The following is a 20,609-nucleotide window of genomic DNA, read 5'->3' as shown; positions in this document are numbered from 1 at the left end:
AAACAATATTAATTTCTACAAGCAGCCGGTCCTGCTGTGGGGTTAAGGGACCGTCTACAATTTACAAGACGCTGCAACAGTGAAGATAAACACCAAAAAAAAAAAAAAAAAATAACACAAAAAAAGAAAACGTAATACCTCCAGTGGGATTCACTGCAGTGTCACCATAATCACCACAACCTTCATTTGTCTCCTATCAGATTTATTGGACATGGCGTTTGTCTTCACTGTTCCAGCATCCTGTAAATTCTAGATGGTCCCTTAACTGCTGATTGAAATCAATGTTTCTGCCAAAACAGAAATAATGCCAAATAAAGTGTTTTAAACAATTTTTCTCCAATTCAAATGATTCAGTTGGACTTTCACAGCTGCTCAGACCCACAGACCTTGGACTGGTTGCTTTATTCCTCCCACAAAAATGGCGATAAAAAGTTTCTGGAGGAGCAATTGTTGCAGTCAGAACATGCAGAGTATTTATGTAATATATTTATGTAATACTGCTTTAATGCTCAATAAAGAACTGAACTGAACTGAACTGAATACCTTAACATACACAGAGGTTTCTCAGAGTAAAATGTAAGAGATAAAGTAGTGTAATAAAAAATGAAGTCAGTTTAAGCAGTGGGGTCCATTGAATACAACGGACACTCATTTCTAGAATAATTACAACAGATTGAGTGAAACAGCCAAAGGAAGACAAGGAATGGAAAAAATGAAAGCATGAAACACAGTAATTGCAATAAAAATTAAAAGTTTATTCACAGTAAATGAAAAAATGCACACAATGACATATTAATTGCACATTCCGTAGTGGCAGGATACTCTTGTCTTTGTGACTTCTGTTTCAGAGGAGATAAATTAAAAAAAAACAGAAACTCCTGGGTCTCCTGGCTTGGTGTTCACAATGTATCTCAAGCATTGTGCAGGGGTTAAAGTAAAAAAAAATGATTTGACTGAAAATTTTCGAACATTTTTTTTTAAGTGAAACTTTGTGCTTTCTTCTCAATTTAGATTTGAACAATGTCCTTTATAACAAACAGCATCAATATTATGGTACAGCCAAATCTACACCACGGTTAAATTTCTGTTAAGATTCATAAATTTGAATCTTTTGTTTTGACTGATTTGCTGTCTTTTTTTTAAACAGGGATTTAAGAGCATCTCTTTATAAAGATAAAACTGTCCAGAAAGGATTATTGAATTGCTCTGATATTTATACCCTCAAATGGAGACTGAATGGACTCAAATATTTGTGACAACCTCTGTATGTCAGTGGCTGCATACTGGTTGACTCAGTAGGATACATCTGTACTTAACTTCCTCCTCATCTCTCTCTAAGGCACACACAGCGGCTGGTGGATGCCCCGTGCACGCCACTCATGTGGGTTCAGTAGCACAGCTTTTTGTCATAGTTTAACACACAACCACATCCATGCACACACTGATAACTGACAATCTGTGAAGTTTTTCACATTTTGTAAATAAAAAGTGTTTCGCCCTGCATCCTCGCCTCTTCGCCGGTCTTTGTTGCAGACTTGGAGCTCCTGGTTGTAAAACACACAGCTTCACTGCCAGGTAAGGCTGGTCTCTGTACAGGCAGGTAAAACAGTCTCTCTGGTCTCTTCACTGCTTTAAGAGCAGCAGAAACCAGTATTAATGAAATCATAGATATGAATCAATATAATTAGACTGGGAAATATTAAAAAAGACTGTCTTGAGTTTGAAACAGTTTAATACAAAAATAAAATCTTTATTGACAATGATATTCTGCAATAAAATCATTCAGGAACTGACAAGAATTTGTAGTGAAAATAAAACTGCATGAAACTGAAGAGGAGAAAACAACAGAAAGTGTAAAGCCGGCCTCCACACAGCTCCAGGATGAGGAAGAGGGTTTCCTCATCCTTCATCCCACCAGCATCTCTGTCCACCTGCCACAGTAAAAACAAAAACTGAAATTATGAAAGAAAACACCACTGAACAAGCCCTTAAATAGTATATTAATATAATATATAATCAGGAAGCAGTCTTGGGTGTTTTACTTGTCATCAATAGGATAACGCCTGTTAGAGCTGGAACAGAGCAGAACCTTCCTGCAGTCAGCATCAAACAAAACATTTTTTCCAATTCAGGAAGACCTTAAATTTCACTGTGGTTCACTTCAAGTCCCAATTTCTCATTTACTGTGTCATAATTCATTCATTTTAACTTAATTTTGTAAAGAAAGAAAAAACACAATCAAAGAGTCTGCCTTTTTTGTTTCACTGTGAATTCAGACAAAACATTAGTGAATTTATTCTATTTTATTTGGATGTTTCAGACTTCCAAATACATCTAAAGTTTCTCAAGCAGGTTCCAGTCACCTTGCTCTTGTAAGTTAACATTGCCTGTGACTGATGATTCTGTCAACACAGAATCATTTGAAACAGTGACTTCTATATCTTTTTCTGTAATGAGCGTAAGGCTGTGGCTGCACAGCTACAGCAAGTAACAGCAGTGTGTATCAGTTACCTGTTCTTCTGCCATTGTTCCCACGAAGAAATGACTTCCAGCAGTTTGGTGAACAGAGAGTGAAAAGTTTGCCATGCTCCATCCTCCACAGTCGTCGCTGTAGCTGTTCTAAAAATAGAATCTTCGTCCATGCCGTCGCCGGCTGTGCAATATTTCTCCAACTCGTATCTTAAAGCACTGAAGCCCACTGGCTGAGGGCACAGTAACATTCTCCGACCTGAGCATCACCGAGGCAAGCCCTCTGAGCCCCTGACATGATGTAACTTTTAGCTAGGAGTCCGAGTTTTAACTTGAGCGGGCCTGAAAACGGACAGCCTCCATGCGTTGGTTCACAGACCCCGAGGAGACGCTCTGACTCCCGCGGTGTCCTCCCCCGGCTGGAGCTAGCTAGCCTGAAGAAGTAGCTCCTGATGCCCCGTGTGCTTTTAACGCTGCATTGTTCTTGTAGATTGTGTAAATCAGGTCATGTCTTCAAAACCGTAATGATAAATGTATTCCTTACAGCGGAGAAACTCTTCTTCGGCTGTAAATTCAAGGCAATGTGAATATGTACATGTACTTCCCGCATCACCTACAAAATAAAAGTCCCCATGTACTCCTGCTATCAGGATACATTTATTGTGACGAGGTGCGACAACAACAAAGCCTGTAACCTTGCGCATATGACATTTTAGACCAAATGAATGAAACTACTTCATTGAAAAGCACGCAAGCCAGAAAAAGAGGCACCCAGTCAATATGCGCTCATGATACGTATTTTTTTTTCTCTTAATTTTTTCAACTGACGGAATTCCGTCGTGGCAACGGAACTCTTTAAGCCCTGTTCTACACAGTAAACTGCACAGTCTGACAGCGGTGGGGATGAGAGACCTGTGGTAGCTCCTTCCTGCTGTGAGGGTCTCAGTCTCCTCTGAAGGAGCTGCTGAGCTGCTCTACCGTCCGGTGCAGTGGCTGAGAGCTGCTGTCCATCATGATGATACTGGAATGATAACTGTCTCACTGTAGGCCTCAAATACAAACTGATCAAGCTGATCATGAGTTATTGTAGGTGTGATGCAGTAGCCTCATGTGTTTTTATAGTCTGTAGTAGGTATAACGGTGGCAAAATGCTGTTAGATATGCGTTTTTCACCCCCCAAAAACCCAGTTCTTTTCACCTGCCCGCGAGAGGCGTTCCTTATTTCAATCTCTGGGAGTTGGCAACCCTAGTGGTGCTCAAAGGATGTAAAACTGTTAAAAGCCACTGCACACACGCTAAATGAGTTCTTTAAAATGGAAGCAGTCCCTCCACCCCTCTTACCCTGTCTGGTTGAAAATAAAAAGTTAAAACTTGGTGGGGAAGCCTCAGTGAGGATAACAGGAGCATCAGTACCAAGACCATGTCTCAGTTAAAAGCAGACTGTCTAAGTCAGGGGTCGGCAATTAGCGGCCCGCGGGCCAAATGTGGCCCGCCGAACCGTCCAATCTGGCCCGCGAGAGGATCCCAACACGCGCGCGCACAAACGCATTAACGCACTCATTACTACGGGCCCTCGGGCGGACGCACGCACCCCTGTGAGAGTGCGATATCTGTCATTGTGTTGCAATAGACAATCTTCGAGGGATGTGTTGTTTTGTTGTGGTTGCCGGTTTGTCACGCTGATAGGCTGTCCTGGCGCCAATTCGCTTGAAAGGTTCAATTATTTCAACTCGAGCGACAAGCAATGGAGCGGCGGGCGGCAGCGAGTGGCAATGCAAGTCGACGGGCGCGCGGATTTTTCCCTTGAAACGCTGGCCGCTGGCCGCTCACCGCGTCATCGCTCACCGTCCGCCGCTCAAGGTTGAGCGACAATCGCGTCATTACATTGACTTTGTGAAACAAACACTCAAACTTACTGGAGAATAAACACACGGTGAGCTCGGTGCAGCGCTCACTTGCGCTCTCTGTTCACCAGACGTGGTTCCACTCCTCTTTATTTTTCAGTGACAAACCGGAAACCACAACTAAACAACACATCCTTCGAAGATTGTTTATTGCAACACAATGACAGATATCGCACTCCAACAGGGGTGCGTGCGTCCGCTCGAGGGCCCGGGGTAATGCGTGCGTTTGTGCGCGCGTGTTGGAATCCTCTCGCAGGCCGGATTGGACGGTTCGGCGGGCCACATTTGGCCCACGGGCCGCTAATTGCCGACCCCTGCTCTAGTGTGTCTCAGAGTGAACCTAAATCAACATCATATCTGGTTCTGGAGCAGCAGGAGGAGGAGAGTTCTTCTTCTTCTTCTGGTGTCTTAGAAACATCACAACACCAAAAATAGCTCCAACACCAACCAGAGCAGCTACAGTCAGACCAGCACTCAGACCAACATGTCCTCCACTCCCTCCTCGTCCTCCAGTGTCTCCTGTAGACAGAAACAGAGTGAGGTAGAGGATGATGAAGAGCTGCTGTCTTTTCTCTAAACTCTCAGCAACAACATGAAGAAACAACCTGCAGCTGAAACTACTGACCTGGAGGAACCACTGAGAGAGAGATGGAGGTGATCAGCTCATTGTTGTCTGTGTCCGTATTATTGGTTTCTCTCTGGATGAAACACTCGTATTTCCCACGGTCATTGAAGGTCACGTTCTTCAGGATCAGACTCACGTCTCCGTCCTTCATCGTTCTGTCCTTCAGCTGCACTCGGTTCTTGTAAATATCATGCTGGTCTTCTGGATCAATGTGTCCGTCTTTGAATAAAAAAACATAGTGGTTCTTCTCCAGGTCTGGTCTGTTCCACATTACAGCGTTGAAGGTTCCACTGTAGTTTAGAACTTGACACGGCAGAGTGACATTTTGTCCAACAGCTGCTGTGATTGTCTGGACTGAACCTGAGAAGAAACACACACACACACACACACACACACACACACACACACACACACACACACACACAGTCTGAGCTCCTTTATGACTGTTCAGATTTGTTGACTTACTTCAGAAACCTCAGTCGATCCTCCTTTGTCTTATTTTCTTGTAACTCCTCCTCCCCTTCCCCTTCCTCCTCCTCCTCCTCCTCTTCCTCCTCCTCCTCCTCCTCCTCCTCCTCCTCCTCCTCCTCCTCTTCCTCCTCTTCCTCCTCCTCCTCCTCCTCTTCCTCCTCCTCCTCTTCCTCCTCCTCCTCTTCCTCCTCCTCCTCCTCCTCTTCCTCCTCCTCCTCTTCCTCCTCCTCCTCCTCCTCCTCCTCCTCCTCCTCCTCCTCTCTCTCTCTCTCTCACTGTTGGAGGTCAGATGAAGGCCCTGTCCCAATACTCGCACTCCCACCCTTGTGCCCCTCAATTGCGCGTTCCCGCTGAGGGGTGTGAGTGCGTAGGGTGTCCCAATCCTCCAGAGTGCTCTTTGGCCCCGCCCCCTTTGCGCCCTTGATCCACACTCCAGCGAAGCCCGCATCGGAGCGGACTCAGCCGAAGGAGATTACCCACAGTTCCTAACGGCCGACAAGACAGAAAAACATGGCGGTGGTCAGCGACGCTCCGGTGCCAAAAAAATGTATTTTCAAGTATTACGATATTTGATTTTTTTTTTTATGATGTACCTGTGGGTTAGCACTGTTACTTAGAAAGATACATCGAATGTGAATTATTATTTCACTGATAAATGCACCGTTTTGTATTTACGGATACTGAATTAACCATAACGTGGAGTGGAATGACTGAAATCAAAGTGTAAAAGCAAAAGTGAAATTTGCACACGTTTAGTATATTTATATTTATACTTGCCATTTATTTATTTTGTGTATGGAGGTAAGCCCCCTTGAGATTCACCATCTCGTTTTCAAGGGGATGCTTCACATCAGCTAAAATGAAACAAAAGACAATAGATTAAAATTACCGGTTGACGAAAGTCCGGCGCAGCGGCGAGTGCCTGGCGAATGAACCACATTCGTTTCTGGCTCTTCTTTCTCCGTAAAATCATCAACTGGTAATAATGATAATAATAATAATAATAATAATAATAATAATAATAATGCATTGGTTTTATATAGTGCTGGTGCAGTTTTGCAATCATTTTCAAAAGCAAAATTCCGAAGACAACGCCAACTCCCGCCATGATTGGTGTCACAGATCTGATGCAGTGACGCAAAGCGATGACGTAACCATCACCGTCCCAATTCTTCAATTTTTGCACCCTTGTAACCTACGCACTCGAACCCTTATGCGCACTTCAACTAAGTGCACACTCCACTGAGGACCGTAGGGCGTCGTGTGGGTATTGGGACAGGGCCGAAGTTTTCTGAAGCTTGGACAGAAAACAGGTTGGACATTTGACCTCTTTGGCTCCATCTATTGGTCAGAGGTATGAAGTGCTCCAGCCTGGTTCCCCTGCAGAGTTTGACAGCTTGACTTTAATCACGTGACCCTTCTGATACCAGCTGATCGTCACAGAGTAGGGCTGGGCGATATGGACCAAAATTCATATCCCGATATATTTAGGCCGATATTTTTTTTCCGCAAAGTGAGAGCAAATGTTCAGTCAAAGTCAAAGCCAAATATAACAAGTCACAAGTAGTTTAATTGAAACCGGCTGTTTCAGTGAACTGCGGCAAAATCAAATGAATAATCAACAGGTTTCCTCACCTGGTTCATGAAAAATGCTCAGTTGTACAAATAATGAAAAGTACACATAAATACCATATAACAACAGGAGTACCTTTATCACATTAAAGCTCTGTCAGGTACATATTTAAATGAAAACATATCTTAAATAAAAATAGCTTATAAATAAAATAGGTCCATCTTTTTCTGAAATAAATCTATTCATGAAAATACAATAAGCATTTTTTTTAATTCAACAACTAAAAATAGCTTATTGAAATCAAATGACTGATTTTCTTCTCCTTTCTAACAAATCTACAGATGGAAATAATAAAAAATTGTATCACATAATATGACAACCCTTTGTAAGAGCAGCATTTATATATAAAGAACAAAATAAAGTGCTCAGTTTAAGAAACAAATGTAAACATCAGCTTTAGATGACCTTTTCCTCTTGTTCCTTTAGCAATTTCTTTTCTGAACAGTCTCAACCAGTTGCACAAGAAGCAGAATATCAAGTCAATATAGGTTTTGGGGGGGCAGAGCAGAGAGCTCCTCCGGGTCAGCAGCGCAGCAGAGCGAGGATCACAGCGCAAATTTGAACTATATCGATACAAACGATATAGTCTAATTCCATATCACATTAAGAAGTATATCGATATAATTTTAATATCGATATATGGCCCAGCCCTATCACAGAGTGAGAAAACTCTCTGCTTATTGATCAATAATCTGTCCTTGTTGAGACACCACCATGGCCTGGTCTCCCTGAGCTCCTGACCTGACGGTTGTGAACGAGATAAATTATGTAGAAGACGATCTTCAGAGAGCCTGAGCTGTCAGGTCTGTTCCTCAGGTTTGTCCTGAAGGTGGAAGATCTCATAAACTGTGAAACTCTCTTTGAGCTTTTAAAATAAACAGAGTTTTTGTTTCTTTCTTGTGACCGGAGCCTCGTCCTGTAAAACCTCCTGTCCTCAGCAGGAAGACTGAAGAGCTTTGTGGGAATTCATTTTGTTTCTAATATTCTTGTTCTAATGCTTGCTTACATATGACACTCGAGGGTAGAGGTGCAGTAATATGAATGCAGATAGCCTTGCTTGTCTGATAAACTGTAGCTTTAACCGTGAGAAGAGCAGCTGACGTCCCGGGAAGTGTTCTGGTCTGAGCTCTTCCAGTAACACCTGGGGGAGTGAAGGACGGAATGCAGGAGCCTGAGATGCAGAAGCTGGGACTGACTGACCCACGAGGCTGGGAGAGAGGATGGCAAGGCTGGGAGAGCTATGGAAAACTACCGAGAGCCACAGCTTGAGAACCCTGCCTGTGAGCCAGGGATCATAAATACACAGAGAGATTAGACATGGCCTTTTGCCTGCTGGACGCTACTCTCAGTTAGACCAGGACTCCAGGACCAGAACTCTGTGTCAGGGAAGCAACACGTTTCTGTAATGAGTTCACTAAAAGCCAGAAGTGGTCAGCTCCTCATTGTACACCCTGGTTTTGGGATCCAAAAAGGCTCTGAGGGATCGAGGCCTGACTGGAGGGGAAGCCTCGGGCAAAGCAGCACCGTGGAGACTAAATGAAGATCTTCACCTCGACAGCTTCCAGCTCCATAATGACCCAAAACAAACCGTCAGGGAGTCAAAGGAGAGGAGAAGCCAGGAGCTTATTAAGGTCATGAAGCAGCTGTTATACAAGATACACACAGCCAGCGGGAGGTTCATTAGATTAGATTAGTTGGATGACGCGGGAATGTGAGTGTGTTTGGGGTAGGATGGACTCTGTGTGTGTGTGTGTGTGTGTGTTTGTGTGTGTGTGTTTGTGTGTGTGTGTGTGTGTGTGTGTTTGTGTGTGTGTGTTTGTGTGTGTGTGTGTGTGTGTGTTTGTGTGTGTGTGTTTGTGTGTGTGTGTGTGTGTGTGTGTGTGTGTGGTGTGTGTGTGTGTGTGTGTGCGTGTGTGTGTGCTTGTTAGCGTGTGCGTGAGAGTGTGTGAGTGTGTTGGAATGTGAGTGTGTGTGTGTGCGTTTGGTTAAGGGATGAGTGGTTGTGTGTGTGCGTGTGTGCATGTGTGTGTGTCAGTATGAGTGTTGGGTTGGGGCAGGGGGGAGTGAGGCGGGAGAGGACAGGGGGTGGGAGGGGTGGGCCGGGCGGTGGACGGGGGGGGTGGGTTCCGGGTGGGGGTCGTGGGGGGGCTGGGGGGTGATGCCCTGGATCTCGGGGTGCGTGGCCGGAGCGCTGGGGGGTGTACTGGCCTGGGGTGGGTAGCCGCCCGTGTGGGCTGGTTCTCCCGGGGGGGTCATGGCCCTCCGCCTGGGTGGGGGGTCGGCTCCTGGGCTCTTGGGCCTTGGGCTCTCAGCCCTGCCCGCCCCGGGCGTCCGGCGCCCGGGGTGGACCGGCTCCTGCCGGTCGTGGCTCCGCGGGGCCCGGGCCCCGGGGCTGCCGGGGTCCACGGCCGGGGCTTTCCTCTGCCCCGTTTCTGGACCGGAGCGTGGGCGTCTGCCTGGGGGGGCGGCTTGGATCCGGGCTCTGTGATGTCCGCCGGCTGTCTGGGCTCTGAGGGCCTCTCTGGCCTGCTTCTGGCCTTCTCAGAGGTCAGAGGTCATATATGCATGATCACTATCACCATCACTGTCACCATCATATTCACATGATCACATTGATCTTTAATCACTCTTCACATACTGGGTTACCTTGTCTTCTTGTGGTGGTTAGAATAATGGTGATCTGTAGCAGACCTCTCTTGATGCACGCCCCGAGTTTACTACTAGTTACGACTAGCTATATTCAAAAAAAAAAAAAAAAAGGGTTTGTGGTGTCCTTGCATTTCCTTCCTCCCCTACACCTCCTTTTATTTTTGTGGCCTGGTCTGTTCACTAATATGGTTCGGAAAAAAAGAAAAAAAAATGTATGTATGGTTCTGTAATTTTCTGTGTTGGTTGTCGGCTCTGTTTTGGTGTTGTCCAGATTGGGGGTTTGGGATTGTTGTAGGTTGCGTGTGGTGCATCGACAACACTGTTTTGTACTGTGACTTTGTACATAGGTTGTGCCCCCCCCCCCCCCCCCCCCCCCCCCCCCTTCCGTTCTCCCTCTCTTTATCTTTCTCTCTTTCTGTCCCTGCTCTCTGAGCATTTCCGTCCCGGTCCTGTCCGGCAGCCATGCCGGATGCCAGCTTTAAATAAAGGCAGCAGCAGGAGGAGACTCAGTCTCCTCCTGCTGCTAATATTAAAATTTGTTCGGATAGTAAAAGGCTACAATCAGACAATATTGCACGCCCCTGCTGCCGAACAGGACAAGGGAAAAAAAAAAAAAAAAGAACAATAATCTCTGTGGCACAAAACTATTGATTCAACCAGTGTTTTCCTTATACTACGTGGAATACATTTTTTGCAGTGGCGCACCATTGCCATGACTTTACCCATTTTATTTAGGATATTTTTAATGTGACTGTTCCATGTGAGCATCCTATCAACGGTCAATCCCAGCAGCTCGGCCTCAGTCACTGGTTCGATAGTTGTACCTCCAACAGAAAAATTTAATAGAGGAGAGTCTTTTAAAAGATAAGGTGATCCTCCCATCAATGATTTAGTCTTCTCGGTATTAATGACTAATTTATTTTCATTAATCCAAAGCTCCACTAACTTTAACTCTTCATTCAAAATTGTATTCCATTCCACAGAATTATGAGCGGATTCATACATTTTTGAATCATCTGCGTATAGTACAATGGAGGCACTCTCCAAAATAAAAGGCAACTTGTTCATAAAAATAGAAAATAACAACGGCCCAAGACAACTACCTTGCGGCACTCCACGAGAGAGACTTCTTACCTCAGAATAACTGCCATGGAATACAACCATAAACTCTCGATTACTCAGATAACTATTCATCCACTGCAAAGCAGAATTTTGGAACCCACACAAACGTAACTTTTCCAAAAGTAAATTATGATCTAGTAAATCAAACGCTGATCTATGATCTAACAATACAGTTCCAACTAGTCTTTTGTTTTCAATGTCATTTATCCAATCACCAGTCATCTGAGTTAAAGCTGTTGTGGACTCCCATTTCTTATAAGCATGTTGTGACGGTGAATTCAACCCATTTTTACAAAAATAAACATTGATTTGTTCATATACTATTTTTTCCATGATTTTGCTCAAAGCAGGTAGAATACTTATAGGTCTACTATTTTTTGCAGAGAAAGACTCTTTTGCATTTTTAGGAAGAGGCACAATTTTAGCAACTTTCCACTGGACAGAACATCTACATTTTTCTAAACTGATGATAATGATACGGCTCACAGGCATTGCAACAATGTCAGACACTAATTTTAATAACCTTGTATCAGGGGCGAGCGGTCATAATGAGCTATAAATGCAGAGCATGCCCAAGGGGGGGGGGGGCTCAAGGGAGTCATCTTCACCGTGTGACGTGAACGTGGGAAAACAGAGCGTCTTCACGGTGGGAGGGGCTGCCTCTCTGAGCAGCACAAACAGAGCATAGCTCAGATACGCAGCACGAAGGAAAATAACGCTTTGGGGTGTTTTTGGTGAGAACATAACTATATAACAAGGTTAAAACATACAAAAAGTGAATGTTGCATGATACAGCCCCTTTAATAGAATATTGTGCAGCCTAAAGCTACGTTCACACCGAACACGATTTTGCGTCAAAAAGCGCGTCAACGCGAGAAGCTGAACGCGTGTCAATTCTGAGGTCCGACGCTGAACAACGCGGGGCCAAAAGCCGCCTCCCCACCAGACGCGACGCGTCGTGTCTGGTGGGGAGGCGGGGCTCCCTGTAAAATGAAGAAGTTTTGTCCCAGAGCTCTGGGCGAGCGTAAACGGCCATTATAAAGGCCCGTCCATGCTTCACATGTCCGCGTGGGTGCGCGTTGGTCCGCGTGACGTGAATCGTCATGAATTCCTGTCCGCTAGGGTCCGCGCGGACCGATCCGCGGACGTCCGCGCAGCAGCCAGAAATTGAGACCGCGTTGCGCAGTGCGCGCAGGTCGTGGAAGTGTGCGCCTGCGCCAGAGCGCCATAGCAAACAAAACATGACGGTAAAAGTGAAAGTAGATGGAGCTCCAGCCTGATGGCTCCACTTAAAGACACCGAAAGAGTGAAAAACTGGTGGAAAGAGAGAGAGACTGTCTGGAGGGAGGAGAAGGTCTGCAGACAGAAGTGAAAAAGTAACTAATCGCTCCGGCGCCGCCCCGCGATTCAGAAACAGAAAAAAAAGGCTAAATAAACTTTAATACTTAAAGATAATGGACTGACAATGTATGTGCTTAATTTTCTCTAAATAATCCGTAATAAAGGAGCAGATAAACAGTCTGTAGAGCTGGAAAAGCTTCTCGAGGCTGCGTGGATCACCGCGCCTGCATGAGACGCGCACAGCTGACCTCAAAATGTAGCATGGGAGAAAGCGCTTCCGCATCGGTGGTGCGCGGACCTTCCAAAGCGGACGCGGAAACGCGTACATGTGAAGCATGGACGAGCCTGTAGTGCTTCTCTTCGGACCGGTTCCCGCTCCCTGGCCGACGTCACCATGGACACGCTCTATGATTGGTTTGCCGCAAAATCGCGACGCGCCAAAGTTCAGATTTCCCAACTTCAGCGTCGGACGCAAAATCGCGACGCGTAGCGCCAACGCCCCGACGCGCCACACAACGCGTCGTGACGACGCGCCGCGTCCGACGCGTTGCGTCTCATCGCAGCTGGAACGCGCGTTCCCATTTGTTTTCACTTGTCTTTGACGCAAAATCGCAGACAGCACTTGGCGGTGTGAACGTAGCTTTACACCTCCGGGGCTCCGTAAAAAACATATGACATGTTTTTATTCATAAATACCCCAAAATTGGGCACTGGCTGTAGTTGACACTTCAGCATGACCACTGTAACAGGTCACCGCTCGCCACTGCCTTATATCTAATTCATCTGTACCTGAGGGTTTTACTTTCATTGATTTTAAGACACTCTCTACAGTAGATACAGTCACTCTGTCAAAAATGAATGTACAAAATTTATTTTCTATCATTTTTTTTTGATAGTTGTATATCCTAAATAAGTTTTTGTCTTTGAATTCTTGTTATTTCTCAAGCGTTGTACTTTGTTTTTATAATAATCACCTGAATAATTAGCAATATCAACTGCTTTAGTCAAAAACAAATTATCCACTTCCAAAAATGATGGAACTGATTTTGAGTTTCTTTTAGTTAATTCATTCAGCGTATTCCATGTTTTACTACCATTTGATTTTACGTCCTTGAATTTGTTTTCATAATAGGCCTTTTTCTTTGTTCAGTTTAATTTTGTCACATAATTCCTTAACTGTTTGTACCTGTCCCATAACACAACATCACCTGTTGAAACTGCCTCAGCTTTTAGCACATCTCTGTATGTGTGTGTGTGTGTGTGTGTGTGTGTGTGTGTGTGTGTGTGTGTGTGTGTGTGTGTGTGTGTGTGTGTGTGTGGATGAGTGAGCACACGCTTTGTGCCTCGTTCTTTAATATAGTTTAATAACCAATCAGGTTAATGGATTAAACGGTCAAAAGGGACAGAAGCAGCAGCAGTCACATTTCTGATCTAAAAGCTCAAACACCCTGTCAGATGAGGTGATAAAGGTGTGTTATGTTGGTGCTGCTGGTTGAACACAGAGAAACCTGAATCCAGGCAGCATCTGGACTGATGCAGAACAACTTATTAGTTTTATTAATGTTATTTAACATGCTGAGCTGCGCGTTACAGCGGAGCAGGAGAGAGAGGGGGGCGGTTTCATGCCCCCTTTCCAGGAATTACTCCCTGAATCTGAGTGTTTATCTCTACTGAATCACACATAACATAAAAACCTCTCTGCAGTTCAACACTTGATCACATTCAGCCTGGAAACTGCAGAAACTTCAGGAAATGAAACGACAGAAAAGGGTTAAAATGGACAGAGAGAGAAACTAAAGTCAGGCGCGTTCACGTGAAGGAGAGTCGAAACAAACAACACAGGAACATGAGACTGAGGAGAGCTGAAGGATAGAATCAGATAAACCACGCCAGGTGGGGGCATTCTGGGTGAGTTAGATAGTTAGACAGTCTTAATAAACGCTGAGACAGAGGAGCTGATCTCCACTGGAAGCTTCAAACAGGAAACGACAGAGAGGAGATCGAACCGGGTTCTTTCAGCGACGACAAGAAAAGTTACAATGAATAAATAAACCAGACTGAAAGACTCACCTTCAGCGGAAGTTCTAGTCCACAGAAACATCATGAAACACGACAGAGAGGCGAGTTTCTGCATCGTTTTTTTCACCGATACCGTTAGGACACATCACTTCCGTTAGGACACATCACTTCCGTTAGGACACATCACTTCCGTTAGGACACATCACTTCCGTTAGGACACATCACTTCCGTTAGGACACATCACTTCCGTTAGGACACATCACTTCCGTTAGGACACATCACTTCCGTTTGGAGACATCACGTCATCACGTCAGCGTTCCCTTATTGTCCACGCACTCAGTTTGAAAGTCTCTTTCTCATGCTCGAGGACAGCGTGTGTGTGTGTGTGTGTGTGTGTGTGTGTGTGTGTGTGTGTGTGTGTGGCTGAGTGAACACACACTTTGTGCCTCGTTCTTTGATACAGTTTAACAACCAATAAGGTTTACTGACTGAACGGTGCCACCTCTCTCTCTCTCTCACACACACACACACACACACACGTGCAGTCTTGTATTTCTATCCTTGTGGGGACCGTCCATTGACTCCCATTCATGTCTAGCCCCTAACCCTGACCCTTACCCTAACCCTAACCCACACCACAACAAAGCCTAACCCTAAAGAAATGTTTTTGCACTTTTACTTTTTTCAGTAACAACAACATGGTCAAGAAAACACTGTTTCTCCTACTTAGGACCGGAAAAAGGTCCCACAAGGCACGTCGTTCCACGTTTTGCTATCCTTGTGGGGACATTTGGCCCCAACAAGGATAGAAATATGAGAACACACACACACACACACACACACACACACACACACACACACACACACATTTTAACATTTTAACATTATCCATTTTAACGCTCTTCTGTCGTTTCATTTCCTGAAGTTTCTGCAGTTTCCAGGCTGAATGTGATCAAGTGTTGAACTGTAAAGATGTTTATGTTTTGTGTGATTCAGTAGAGATAAACACTCAGATTTCAGGGAGTAATTCCTGGAAGGGGAAATGACAACCCGCTTCCTCTCTCCTGCTCCGCTGTAACATTCCTCCAGGGCGGAGCCCTCAGCTCAGCATGTTAAATAATATTAATAAAACTAATAAGTTGTTCTGCATCAGTCCAGATGCTGCCTGGATTCAGGTTTCTCTGTGTTCAACCAGCAGCACCAACATAACACACCTTTATCACCTCATCTGACAGGGTGTTTGAGCTTTTAGATCAGAAATGTGACTGCTGCTGCTTTTGTCCCTTTTGACCGTTTAATCCATTAACCTGATTGGTTATTAAACTATATTAAAGAACGAGGCACAAAGCGTGTGCTCACTCATCCACACACACACACACACACACACACACACACACACACACACACACACACACTCACTCACTCACTCACTCACTCACTCACTCACTCACTCACTCACTCACTCACTCACTCACACACACACACACACACACACACACACACCAGAGTGATTCTTTGATCACCTGCTTCGTGTTTCATCTTCTCTGATAGAAACACTGAACGTCGTGGCTAACTAGCGAACTAGCTTTAGTTTCTCTTTCCACATCAGGCTTCCTGAGGTTTTCCTCTCTACATAACATTTAGACTCACCTCCAGCTGCACCGATGTCCAACAGCAGCAGTGACAGAAACACAGCAGAGCGAGTTTCACCATGTTGACTGAGTTCCAGGTGTGAAGTGCTGCGTCTCATCGAAGGAACTTCCAGTGAAGAAAGAGATTTGTGTCAGTCTTCCCGCCACAAAGAGAGACCACAAAGTTCCGGTTGAGTTCAGAACTCGGTGGTTTCTGGTTCATTGTAGATCTTAAATGTGAGAACAGACCGACTGCTGCTGCTCCTGATTCTCTGACACAGAAATGAGTGTTTATCTTGATGATCAACCTGTAGAACCGTCCTAAACCCAGACACTCCCAGAGGAAGCTCTGATCCAGAGGGAGGGGTTCCTTGTGCCTCATGTTTGTTTGCTGAGCTTCAGAGCGCCACAGCGCCACCTGCAGTAGAACTCAGCACAGCACCTGGCACCCTGCATGTTTTCACTTCCTCCCTGCTGCAGGACACCTTCCCTCCAGTTCCTAACTGCTTCTGATAGAAGCGTCACATGTTTAGCTCTGACACAGGATGCTGTTTGAGTAAAGAATAATCTGGACAGAGCAGGTTGTTAAATAGTGAAATAAACCCAGACAGGACAGACTGAATCCTCCGGTTCTGCCTCCAGGTTCTGTCCATAACAACATGTTACACAACTGTTTACTAATGAGCTGCTGATCTGAAAAGTCACATCAAATCATCAAATCACACATTTCATTCTGATACATTTGGAGCTTTCAGATATTCTGCTTTCTGCAACAACAGCGCCATCTTGTGGACCAACATGAAAAGTACATTATCCTGAATGCTTGTGCCGTTTCTGTGGAAACAGGTGTTGTTTTCAGAACTCAGTCGTGTAAACATTAAACTTTAGAGAGACAAAAATGCAGAAAGGGAGAGTAGGAAACATTCATCATTTCTATGATTTGACCACTAGGGGGAGCAGGATGGGAGGAAGACATATAAGAAGCACACAGGTGATGAGCTGCAGGTGAGCCAGAGAGGGCAGCGCGGGAAAAGGAACTTTTATCAGTGAGCTCACGAGCTCCCACTTTGCGTCTGTAAACAGTGAGTAGGAAAACTTTAAAATCTATTTGTAGAATTATGTGTTTTCGCTTTTATTTATATCTTCAAAGTGTTCAGCGGTTCAGTGATGAGGTAGATAAAGTAGACACAGGCTACAAATTAAGCCTTTCAGTCTGGTAAAGTAAAAATACAATCAAAAATGATCTTATTCTCATGAAGTAAACCCGAAACGGACATCAAATCCTTTAAGAAAGGCGAGAATACAGCTGTGGTTCTGGACATGACTGGAGCAGAGAACTCTAAAGCTCTGCAGGGATTCCAGGTGTTGTTGGGGAAAGAGAGCCTCTGATTGGACAGTGAAAGGTTTTTTGGAGAACCACATCTCTCTATGGCTGTATCTCTGTGGCTCAGCTGGACTCTGGAGGTTAAACCAGCTGAAAGCAGTGAATTATAGTCACCGAAACATGCAGAGTTTTATTGTCAGTAATGATGAAAGTATTGTAACACTGGAAAAAGTAATTAGATTACTCATTACTGTTTATTTGAATGTTGTTGCTCCCATCACTGTTCATCTCACACTGATGAACCGGCTCATGATGGACGACCTTAACTCTGCCCAGACCGCCATCATGAAGCGGCGCTGGTTGGTTTGATTCCTGCCATTCATTTATGTGGTTGATCAGTGATTGGTGGAATCTCCACTAAGCCCCGCCTCCTCGGGGCGACTCTTCCAGCGCCAGACGCTGTTTATCTGCTCTTTTATTGCAGGTGGTTTATAGAACATGAAGCTCATCCTGTCAGTTTCATTTTTATTTCTGTTTATCTGTTGTACTGAGATCTTCCCTCCACTAGGGGCGCCCTGCTGTGAGCCATTGGCAGGTGTTCTAATCAGGCAGGTGAGGCTCTCAGGTGCTTTCCTCTCAGTTTGGATCCGGAGCTCCTGCAGCTGCAGCCGTCCATCAGAGGAGCCGGGACGCTGCACAGCTCACCTGCAGGCCGGCCAACGCCACGGTCTGTGCAGCGCCACACTGAATGGCCACCAGAGAGGGAAACCTCACCGGAATACAGGTGCACTCAGGTAAAATCCAATGCATTGGTAGACTGTGCATAACGGAACGGGATAGGAAATAAAGACTGCTTATTTTCATAATTATGATGAGCGATGAGGAAATGGAGGCTGGGACTGAACTAAGAGTCAGTAGAACAAGCTGCTGTTGGAGCGAAGGAGGGAGATCTCTCTGTGAGGACGCTGTGTCAGACTCAGTCAAAGTCAATTAGAATCCGTGGCGTGGTGGAGACACGCATTCTCGGCTTCAACGACGTCGCTCCTTGGGTGTCGTTTCAGAGATGCCGGAAGTGCAAATGCAGACTGATCGATATTCTGAAGAAAGATGTGATTATTATCCAAAGCAGTGCAGCCATCCGAGGCAGACTGTGTAGCAGTGGTATGAGCTTCTGCTGAGTCAAAAAGCCCCGTGAAATATCAACTGTATTTTAAGAAAACATGTTTTATTGTCAATGTAACATCACGGAGAAGGACTGCAATACCCATAATCCTCATGTTTAACAGCGACGTATCTAATTGGTCCAGCCTGCAAAAAAACAAAACAAAACAAATGGAGCTTTTATCATATTCCCTTGGTCCTTTTTGCTTTCAACATTGATTTTTCACTTTCTAATTCAATGAGTGAAATGTGCTTTTTTTTTTTGTAATCTGAAAAACACTGGCGTTTCCCGTTGCCTCGGTAACGCTGTCGGCATATCCGCTTAGGGTGGTGACAGAAAGAGAGCGAAACATTTATTTCCCGGTCGGTCCCGATCATTCTATGTTCTGAATTACACATGTGATGTTTGTGGAATTAAATGATACTTTGTCGTGTTGAGAGTCTGATGGTTTGTTGCTCTGATTGTTTCCCTCCACTCGCTCGTGCTCGGTGCAGGACGGTCGGAGCATGACGTCACATATGCCGCTTGGAATTAGTTTGGCTTTTCCCTCAACCTTATACAAAGCGATCGGCGGAGCAAACTTCAAACTCTCAATGCGAAAACGGATCATTTAATCCCACAAACATCAAGTGTAATCCAGGATATATAATGACCGGGACCAGGAAATCAATATTTTTTATTGGAGAGGACCCATGGGCTCCAGCGGAAGCTTCGCCACTCGCCGTTTTCACCTCGATTCAGACGAGGGCTGTTTTGGAGCTAATAATACCCTCCTGATGGATTTCTAACATACCTGTTTTTCAGGGTTTTTTTTTTTTTTCAGAGCGGCTCCAACGTGATCTGCCACCAGAGAAGACAGCTGCAGCTTCTCCCACGCTGCACTGCGCGTCTTGATCTCCATGGAAACCAAGACGCGATTCTGGATCATCTGGAAGTGATGACAGCAATATGGTTCTTAGCTGTTGTTTATTTCTGACAAAATAAATGTGTATTTTACCCTTTCAGTGGGCTGCATGCTCCTCATTACTTCCACATCGCGAAAAGTCCTGCAGAAAGGACCCATAGCTCATTAATTCATATACAAATATTAATTCATGATCCAATGACCAAGAGCTACATTTTAAAATCAAGTGTCTCCTATTGGTCCTGTAAACATTATCATGGAGCATCACGGACTGAAGGAGTGTTTTTCTTTTCGCTCTTTTTTTTTTTTTTTTTTTTTTTTTTTACTGAGGGCGTTGCTCTGAGAAGTAGTTAGTTTTAATAAATGTACATTTTATCTTCATATTTTCCACTCAGTTTATGGATGTGATCTGTTGTTTTTTTGTTTCAACGCACAATCTGTCTATTTTGCCCGCTGAACTGCCGTCAGATTGGTTGTTAGGCTGTTGCTAAGGACTCTGACCCCCGAACCGGAAGGAAGTTGATGTGCGTCACAGACTGCTTTTTTTTTAAGAACGAAGTTTTGCTTTTTAACTAATGATTGCCCACAAACACTCCTCTTTGCATTAAACATAAACAAATTGTGTGATTATGGTGACTGACAGGTTAGAGGTGGATAATGTGCCTGCTTGCTGTTCTGTTTGAACTGGTTTGAACCGACGATCAACCAGGCCGCAAGGTATTATGGGAATCGTAGTCAAAGCAACACCGGTGGTCCCACGCATAATAATCCACCCGTTGCGTCTCCTATGCACATCTGTTCTGCAGGATTTACGTGCCAGATCATCCGTGCTTCCACATCTGCCTGGGACGCTGCGCTAAAATCCTCTTTTAGACTGTCAATGGACAAAAACCCACTGATTCTGAGAGCGGGGTTGTCGGTATCGCGAGAACACAAGATCTCGCGGGAATTGCAGCATCTCTGTCACACAATCGCTGGCAAATCACAGAAATAAATCCAGAGCGATGAACTTCTTCATACTCAATTCATCAGACACGCATTACACTTTACCAGCAGTACGTGTTGAGGTGTTCATGTGGTTTATTGGAGTTCATAAACTCATAAACATAACCCTACGCTGGTCCCCTGCTGGTGATATATCAAGTCAAAGCTGACAGGACAGTGGAGTTCAAGAGCTTTGTATAACAGTCGGTCCCATGGTTCTAGCATTTTTCATTGTCAAAATAGAAGCTTTTAAAGAAGCAGCAAAGTCAAAGTTCAAAGGTCAATATCTCTGAGCAGGAGCAAATTCAAACTTCCAGTCTGGTATAATCTTACTCCCCTGATCAAGCCCTTTACAATGATGTATCATACTT

At 44.8% G+C, this 20,609-nt stretch overlaps 1 long non-coding RNA gene across 1 annotated transcript; it reads right to left on the bottom strand.

Moving 5' to 3' along the window:
- Positions 1-4,685: 4,685 nt before the first annotated feature.
- LOC115409562 (uncharacterized) lies at positions 4,686-16,189 on the bottom strand. Its single transcript, XR_003933986.1, has 3 exons — positions 15,884-16,189; positions 4,999-5,358; positions 4,686-4,892 (listed from the first exon to the last, which is right to left on the bottom strand). It is a non-coding gene; the product is annotated as an uncharacterized LOC115409562 (long non-coding RNA).
- Positions 16,190-20,609: the final 4,420 nt, after the last annotated feature.

This window comes from Salarias fasciatus, chromosome 3 (genome assembly GCF_902148845.1).
Source record: "Salarias fasciatus chromosome 3, fSalaFa1.1, whole genome shotgun sequence".
NCBI lineage: Eukaryota > Metazoa > Chordata > Actinopteri > Blenniiformes > Blenniidae > Salarias > Salarias fasciatus.
Note: the sequence above shows the minus strand (reverse complement) of the source record. Positions and strands in the feature narration are given on the sequence as shown.